The sequence below is a fragment of the Melanostigma gelatinosum genome (genome assembly GCF_949748355.1).
Source record: "Melanostigma gelatinosum genome assembly, chromosome: 10".
Lineage (NCBI taxonomy): Eukaryota > Metazoa > Chordata > Actinopteri > Perciformes > Zoarcidae > Melanostigma > Melanostigma gelatinosum.
In genome coordinates, this window is record NC_136643.1 from 16,032,869 (window position 1) to 16,042,265 (window position 9,397).

Consider the following 9,397-nt stretch of genomic DNA (forward strand, 5'->3'; position numbering starts at 1 on the left):
GCCAAAAGTGAAAGGTGGCATCTTTACTTAGGGACTAAATGACTAGGTCGGGGCTGGGGGACTGAACCTCGCGTTCAGTCACCAATACAAAAGATCCACATCCATTCAGTCGCTGACTTAATCATCCTGTTGGCTTGTAGTTGAGTTTGATGAGGAGTATAAACCCCTAATGCAGAGACATGATTGTTGTCCTCATATGGCAAAATTACCTTTATATGGTGCACACTAAATCAATCTTTCTAATGCAAATCTTTGATCTTTTAACATTTTATTTCTTTGAGCAAAACATAATGGAACTCTTGACAAAAACAAAGGGTCCTCCCCTTGTTCCCCTCAAAAGTACCCTTCAGCAAAGACGAAAAAACGTCTCATCATTTTCATACTGTCCCTTACCTCACGGTTTGGAAATAACATGTTTTCCCCAACAGAGACAGCATGGTAACTCCTGATCATACACACGTGATTCACAGATATAGGCATAAATGTAGGTTCTATACTGTTGCTCACACTCCGACCCTCAGACAGAAAATGCCGGATTTTGTTCTTCATCGCCAGCAGTCTGCTATAAACCAGTCTGACCTCACCGATATTACTAGCCAGGAACAGAGAGCCTCGTCTTCCAATTACACCGCTGCACCGCTGCCTGAAGCTCAGCCATCTATGGAGAAAGCTAAGACAAGGCTGTCAGAGATTTTAATAAATGTAGGGAACCCTGCATGGGAAAAGTGTTGCTGTCTCAATAGAGTGACACAGACAGGCCAAGGCTGTCAATGGAGCCCCTAATGACAGAGTAAGATAATGACAGACCCCAGTTAGAATCAGCAGGAAGAGGAAGATCAATCTGCAGCCAGAGAGGGAGGGATGTGAGGAGGAGGACAAAACTGTGGGCTCTTTCTTTTCTATTTTCTCAGTTTTAGCTCATCTCATACATATATCTTTCTGCGGCAGCTGGCTCGCGTCGTGGCGGGGCAGCTCTGCATTAAGCGCACAGTGGATCAATAGCCATTACAACTCCCTCACAGCCTGACACATCGCAGGGTCGCAGTTGACATTTCACTCAGGGCCGCATTGATCCCCAGTGCACAATATTCCAGCCCCCAGTTAGTGGCCGAGCCTGGGGTCTGGCTGGAATTGAAAAGTGAGGGGGGGGGGGGGGGGGGGGGGGGGGGTGTAAACGGCAGAGGGGTGGCTAACCAGCTGCCCGCGCTACAAGTAAACAGGACACCCCTTGATGCATTCCTCATTTTCAATCTACTGGTTTTCCTGCTGGCAATCCCAAAGGCTGTATCAGAGGATCAAAGCTTGATCTTATGTGAATTATTTATACATGCAGATCAGCGTGTATATATATATATATGTGTGTGTGTGTGTGTGTGTGTGTGTGGGTGTGTGTGTGTGTGTGTGTGTGTGTGTGTGTGTGTGTGTGTGTGTGTGTGTGTATAAGGCAGACATAGCCACAGTGACATCATTGTTGATAGCATCTAGCATTTTGCAGACCAGTGGAAACTGGATTAAAACAGAAATCTACAACAAGCATTTGGTGTAACTGAAAAGTGGGTGTTTTCCAAGAAACCTCAAAATAAACAAGGAAAAATCGCAGACAACACAACATTAGAGTTCATTTCTTTTTAATTGCCTTCTGAGACCGAAGACGCTATCTCGGTGGTGAGTTTTACTTTGCAACAAAGTGTTGAAGTCATTCATGAAGTAGCTGCAAAACATGTAAATCATTTTCCAAAATGTAAATAAAAGTTCAACATCATCTAGTGCACGTCCACAGTCACATTAAAGCTGCCAAGACTACATTTTAGAAAGAGAAAACATGACAAATTCATACAATATTTGCGTATTACTCACCCATAACCTGCCTCTCTGTCATTTGTATTGTTTCTCATCATGACGCAATCACCTTTTTGAAAAGAGAACAAAAAAGGTTGTGTTTTCGCTGTGCGAGTTATTGAAGCGCTTCACTTGGGAGGGGGAAAGGGATCTTCACATAACTCCTGTGCCAGCGAACACTGCTCCTGGGTTTGATTTCTAAATTGCACTTCATAATTGTAAGAGAGGGGAATTCCCAGATAAAATGGCTACAAGAGATTAAATACCTGCCAGTTGTAGTGTGACTGCATTGTTCACTGTTCAGTCTGACGGAAGGGACATTTCTGCAGAGAAGGAACACAAAAGAGATAAACAGTTTATCTGAACTTCAAACTTAATGAAAGATGCAGGTTGTTTTCTACAGTGTATTTAATGTATGCATGTGTGTCATGTGTGTGATCACCTGTTCAGAAAATATGCATCTATATTCAAACCATGCACCCTGATAACACATCTGATATTGAAAATCGTTTACATGTGAAACCACTGCACCTCCTCCTAACATGTCGAAAATGACAGAAATAAGTTTAATTACAGGGATTCATGCTATAAATATATCACAACGGCAATTTACACGGTCTACATGTGAAGGCACGAATGCATCAGATTACAGGTCTAATGCCATAATTGAATTCTTCCCCTGGGCAGAAATGTGATTTAATCAATTGTTACCACCTGGCTCGATGTTTGCAACAACACGGGAGACCACACACAGAATCAGAATATGAAAAGTAATTTGATTAAACCAAACAACAGACGCACATACATATACCCACACATCTTAAATATCGTTGGGACACAGTATGTCCAACGGTATATGGCAGAAAAAGACCTGCAGCTGCCTCTGAATCAGATCCTCGTCTTTAATTTCTACGCGGTCGGCCCGGTCGGATACAATGCCTGTCGTCACATAGTCTGGGGTCATTATGTACTGGGAGAAGGAGAAAAAAAGAAAGTGTACATGAAGATGAGAGCAGGTCTGCAGTCACAATGCTCCCATTTAACATGGCGAGTTGGTGGGGGGGGGGAATGGAGCAGCGTCTTGCCCACTCAGTCCAATCGTGCGACCCAGGACGGCCCAACAGAGAGACACCGGAGCCCCGGAGGCTGACAGAGGACTCTCCCCATCAACACTCACATAATGCTGCTTTGGCACACAAGTAAGACAAGGCTTTACTGCAGAGCTGCTGGCTGAGGTCCAAGTGGCTTACGGATATTTGCTCGGGCAGAGGATACACCTAATGTTTATAGTGTGCATATTGTTGGAATTAAATACAAATGTAAACCATCATATTTGGCATAATATATCGGGTGAACATCTTTGACAAGCCAGTTTCCATATGAGAGAACATTTTTAGCCAGCTACATTTCAAATTCAAATTCTCTGTTGAGAAAGGCCACACTCGATTCTGATTCCGGTCTTCTCTGAGATTTGTCCTGCTCCACAGTCTTTTGTTTGACTGGTCAATTATTGTGTTTTTCTCCCTCACAGCCTCACTAAGTCAAATAGATGTTTTTGCAGCTCCTTCTTATGACGACATTTGTGTGAATTATTCAGCTTTTGCTTCTTCTTTTTTTCCAAATAACAATAACTTGAAATACCCTAAAACAGAAATAACAATTCATGCCATTCAAACATCATTCACCTCTGTTATTGTGACGGACGCACACAATGCTTTGATAAACAGTAGCTAGGAAGATGTTGCATGTGTGTTTTACATTAAGAGCTTAAGGGTTGATTTTCAAATTGAAGAAGACTGTTGAGAGTCACCTTTTGGACAGTGAAGGCAGCACTCTGCTCTGGCTTTGTTCAGAGGAAACACCTGCAGAGAGCAACACACGTTGGTCTGCAGGGAACCCTTCACGGCCTATTTTTGCACTGATGAAATATCCCCGAGTAAAGAGGACTGTGATCCTGTTCTGATCATTTGTAGCTCTGGATATTGTTTAAACGCACCACTAGGGAAAGCCTGACGGAGAGGCATGTGGTGTTAGCGGAGCAGCTCTTTTTGTAGTGAGCGGCAGCGGCTTGATGGAGGGCAACAAGCTAAAGCCTGGGAGGAGTTTTACTCTGCAGCAGCTCCGCTTCTTCAGGCTGTGTGAGAAAGTTTTCTCCCTCCATGCAGCCTGGTTAAATTAGCCCCAGAGCCAGAGTGTGGACAGCAGCTGGAGTGCAAGAGTCAGCTCTGGCAGTGGTGATAATCAGCAGGGAGGATGTGGAGAGAGAAACCCTCAGGGAGGAGGGGGTTGGCAGAGAGGAGGCGGGGGGGGGGGGGGGGTGGCTGTGATCTTACAGGCCCAATCAGAACCCAAGTGGAGCCGAGGCCTCATGCAGTGTAACAGCACACCATCGCTCTGCAGCACTCAACATCCTGGACACAGAGCAGGTCTCCTCCCTAACCGGCTGCTTAACCCTTTCAGAGTGTGTGTGTGCGCGCGGCTCCCCTGGCCCTCGTTCGCTCATCACTGCACTAATCAGCCTCAGAGACAGCAGCTGCAGGGAGCCCCACTCCTAACCTGGGCTGGAGAGGCTGTTATCCTCAACAAGAGGAGTGCAAATACAGAGCTTAGTGTTCTCAACAGGGACCACAGAGCATCCACATGTCTGACTCTGAAGCTTCCCCTATTGTGTCACATTCAAATCCATCGTCAGATGGGCTAAATAATGTCAGCAGATAATGTGCTTCTTTATCAGACAGCAGGGGTGGAAGACATGTGCCGATCCTTTACTCAAGTAAAAGTAGCAGTGTAAAAATAGAAGTGAACGTTTTGCATTTAATGTAATATTAGTAAAGTTAGTTTCTGTAACTAACGCATGACACAGAGAAATAAAAGTAAAATAAAAATAAAATCGTTGGTCCATCCGTGCATGTGATCGCAAGACACCGCAGTAGGCCTTTATCAAACATCGGAGGTAAAAGACACTTTTAGATAACACGTATTAAAAAACGTTAACCCTCAATTATAACATGATATGTTTATGTGCAATATTTCTAATAAAAATACAGATGTTACTCACCAAAAAGAAGAAGAAAGAAAAGCCACAAGCCCAAGGTTTATTCTGATAAATGGCTTTTGCTAGATCTTGCAGATGTTGGGTAACTTATATATTGTGTGTGTGAATAGTCATTTCATTCTTTGTGCAACAGATACAGCAGTATATTGCACGAGAAAGCCAAAACGTATAGTTAGGCCTCCATGTTTGGTCAAAACTAAGTTAACACCCTAATCTGACTTTTTGGCATCTGTTTTACCTTACAACAAAGCATTACACGATAGAAATGTATCATTTCCATGAAAACAGCATGTACAATTTGCAGTAGGCCAACTGATCTTAAAGCAGGAGAAGTAACTTTGTCACAGAGAAACAGGAAACTAGACAGCTCTTCAAAGCAACAGTGCTAAACAATGTCAATGCTAGTTGGTGCGCTAGGGTTAGCTAAAGCTAAAACAAAAATGTACATACTTTACCGGAACTGTTATCTCAAGTTGAACAATATTCATTGAAATAAACCAACATCTTCATCGTTTAGTTGTTTATTCCACATCACTAAATGAGGTTACATCCAGTTATGAATGAGAAAAAATGAGCTAACCGCGTAACACAGTAGCAGCTGCTACAACAACGCATTCTATTTCTTTTATTGATCAGCAGTATGTTAAGTCTGCCAAGTAAAGTAACCAGTAACTACAGCTGTCAGATAAATGCAGTGGAATAAGAAGTTGAGAAGAGATATTGCCCTGTGAGAAATAAAGTGAAAGTATACTCAAGTAAAATCCAAGTATCTCAACATTTTAGTGAAGTGTGTTCTTATGAAGTTCTGTCCATTTGCTCAAGGGGCCACGGATCAACAGCAAATCATTGGGAGTTTAAATAAAGCCCTGATTAATGTACTGTAGTTCCTACAGTACTGGCACATCCTCACTAAATGAGACTGTAGACTCAGAGTTTACATGCGACCAGCGGTTCATCAGCGTGTGCCCGACACATGGACATGATGGAGGGTGTAGGGGAACGTCCGGGCAGTGCGGAGGAACGTCCGGACAGGTATAGGGTCAGAGCCAGGTCTGATTACACAGCTGCTAAGCTTCCACAAAGACCCAGAGACAAACCAGCACCCCATTCCTGCTCCAGTCCTTGAATCCATCCATCCACTCACTCCACCGCGTAGTGTGGGACACAGAGTTTAGTCAGAAAACACTAACTTAGGTTGACTTTCTGGGGAAGAGTTTGTTTTTGTGTCACTGTGTAAAGGCAACAAACGTTTCAGAGTTCACACGAACGAATTACTCACAGTCAATGTCTTTCCACAACGTCTAGTCCAAGAAACACTTGGACCAAAGAATTGATTGATGCTAGCAGAGCCGATGCGATCTCCGAGGCCCAGCTTGACATGACGTGAAGCAACGATTTTATGTTGTCTGTCAAATATACGGGAACAAAAATCAATGCAACTTGACAGCATTACATAAAGAGCTTTTGTGCCTTGATATTTCTTTTCTGCCGGCATACTTTTGTCTTGGGTGTACAGAGCCGCTCTCGAGGCCCAGGGGGAGCAGAGCTGGCGAGAACAATATGGGAACCCAAGGAGGAAACTGCACATGTTGTCTTTTCTCCACAATTTCTGCCGCGACTCCAAAAGAGGCTGCATCTTTACAGACCATTTCATACGGCACCATCATTCATCACTGCAGACAGGTTTGACTGCACCTTCTGCACAAGTCCCCAACATGACCCCTGAATTATTCTGATGTGAAGACGTTCAAGATCAACAGTGCCGTGGATGTGAAACCCTTCAAAATATGGGATTAATGTGCAGAATTATAATCAAATCAACTACACAAGACATTGCTTTTGGAAATGTTACACTCAACATTTATTTTTCTAATCTGACACTCTTTTATTTTCCATGCTGCCAAGTGCATTTTGTGGCTTTGCAATGAGCATTTTTGTAAATGAACAGTGATGCATTGTATAAATTGCCAAATTGACATTTAAGTGCACAATTGCATTAAACACCCGTCCAATACAACCATACTAAGTGCATCCATCTGCACATCATTAACTTCAGGAAAAGTCCACAGTTTCATGGGAATATGGGAAAAAGTTTTGTGGGTTAACTGACCAACCACTTACTGCAGCAGTCTCCATATAATCTGATTACGGCGCAAACCCGAGTTTAGTGCTGGTGACGAGGCTACAAGCGTTACCGACTGCCTAGGTTCAACCAGGGAGAGCTGGGCGTGTCTGTGTTGCCCTGTACCACTCAGGCTTCATCCTGCAGAACCTCAGCCCCGGCTAACAGCCTGCCCACTCTCCCTCTTGTCTGGTAGAGGATCAGCGGCGGCTTTATAGCTGCCCGGGCTGGGAGGTGAACAAGTGGGGCTTTGAGGAGCCCTCTGCCAGTCAGACGTAGAGCTCCAGGCCTCCAGCCCTCAGGGGTTAACCTCTCAGACTGCCAAGCAAAATACTGCAAGAGTCTCGCAATTACAGAGACAGTCAAAGGCCACACGCAATTTCCAGAGCTATTTACACAGTTAGAATGCCCTGCTCCAGAACGGCCAAGAATAGGCAGAATTAAGACGGTTCATTCACAAAGAAACAGATGGCTTATACGAACAAAATAATATGTGTGCAACACGTGAGATATGCAGCATATATAGAATACAGATATACATTGTCAACATTTACAAATTCAGTGTTCTGACAGGAGCACCTGTTACAATATAACAGGGCTCAAATAAATGCTTTAATGCACCTCTGTGAAGCTTAAACTATTGTATTAGCTTATAGTTGTAGGGGTTGGATAATATGAATAAAAAACACAATATATATATATATATATAATACAAACCATTGTTTAAATAAAACAATATATATAATATATGAAGTGATACAAAAAAATCTCCTGAAAATCCATGTCGAAATTGACAATGGATTTAAAAAAAAAAAGCCAGAAATGTTTGTTTTTGGCTCATGAGGTAAATCAAATCATACTTCATCACACTGATACAGAAATCATATTGTAAAAAATGCAATATTGCCTGAAAACTATCATGCTAATTGATTTTCCACATTGCGCACAGTGTCATAATACAGTAGTTCCATCTGGACATAACTGACCAGATGAAAAAAATAACAATATAACAAAAGAATAACTTGTGATCAGTGGCTAGTGGGGGCCGTTAGGGCCAGCTAAGCCTTCTCTGCTGGCCTAAACACAATCACAAAGTTACAGCTATTTTATCATTTTTCACAAATACACGACATGTATTGTCATTTTTTTCCCATTAGCTTATTTTCTCATTGCACAGCTCCTGTCTTCCTCTGTTGCTCTGCTTCCAGCACAGCTTGTTTTAAGGAGAGCTTTTATCCAATCAGATTCAGCCCCTATGGCTCTATGTAAGGAGAGAGGCCCGAGGTCCTCCAGGTAGACTTTGCAGTGTCAGTGAATGGGGACGATATTGTTGATTGTCATCGTCTTCAACCAATCAGATATTTAGTTTGACATGTTGGGCGTATTCTTTGACGTGCTGATGCTATCCAGGTAGCCTGCTAAGTACGTCAGCATTAACGTGCGCCGTGATTGGTCAGTGGGCGAGCACGTGACTAATGTGAAATTTAAGGAAGCTGGTCGAAGTTAGTTGGAGTAGTAAGAATTCAAATTGAAAGACATGGAAGAAATACAAATTTTAGTGTTTTGCTTGGTGTAGATTATATATCTTTTTACCTAGCTTTGTTTTTTAACACTCAATGGCTGACTCAGCCATTTCGCTGGCCGGTGTTCGCCGTTTGCCGTTCTTCATTGTGTTCTTGTGTGTTAATTACATTGATTCTGACTTGTCCGTTCATGACGAAGCATGTGTTGTGTAATATTGTAAGCTTCCAGTTATCACGCCCGCTGTACATTAAAAAGTGTTTCTAATAACCTGACTTGCTCCTGCTGTGCAGCAGTGTGGGATGAGCTGTGCAGTGAGTGAGTCTGTATAAGAAACAGTGTACCTCCTGGAGGGCCGGTGCAGCGGTGCTCTCAGTGGACTGTGGGGGCCCCAGCAGCCTCTAACCCGCGCAGCTGTTCTCCAGGTCTCGAGCCTCTCCAGAGCCCGACAGTTCCTCCTGCTTTGGGGACCGCCTGCCCGGGGGGCACGGAGCACCAATAATAACAACATCCAACATGCAGGCCCGGGGTCAGACGCAAAGCGTGACCCTCCCCATCACAGCAGCAGAAACTGGACAGGAGCCAGGACACAGAGCCACGCCGCAGCATGGGAGGGCAGGGTGAGGAGGGGTGAGGTGAGGTGAGGTGGGGGGAGGGGTGGGGTGGGTCTGTGGGTGGCTGCAGCTTTCAGGTCTCCTTTCACTTCCTACTTAATGCCCCACCACCACCACCACCATTTTGGGGGTGGAGGATGGTTTGCAGAGTGGGTCATTATGCAGGAGGGAGGGACAGGTCTTTGGATATGGGTTGATTATATTGGGAAGCTTGTAGGCGGTATGGTGGCTTAGATTTGAAAACGT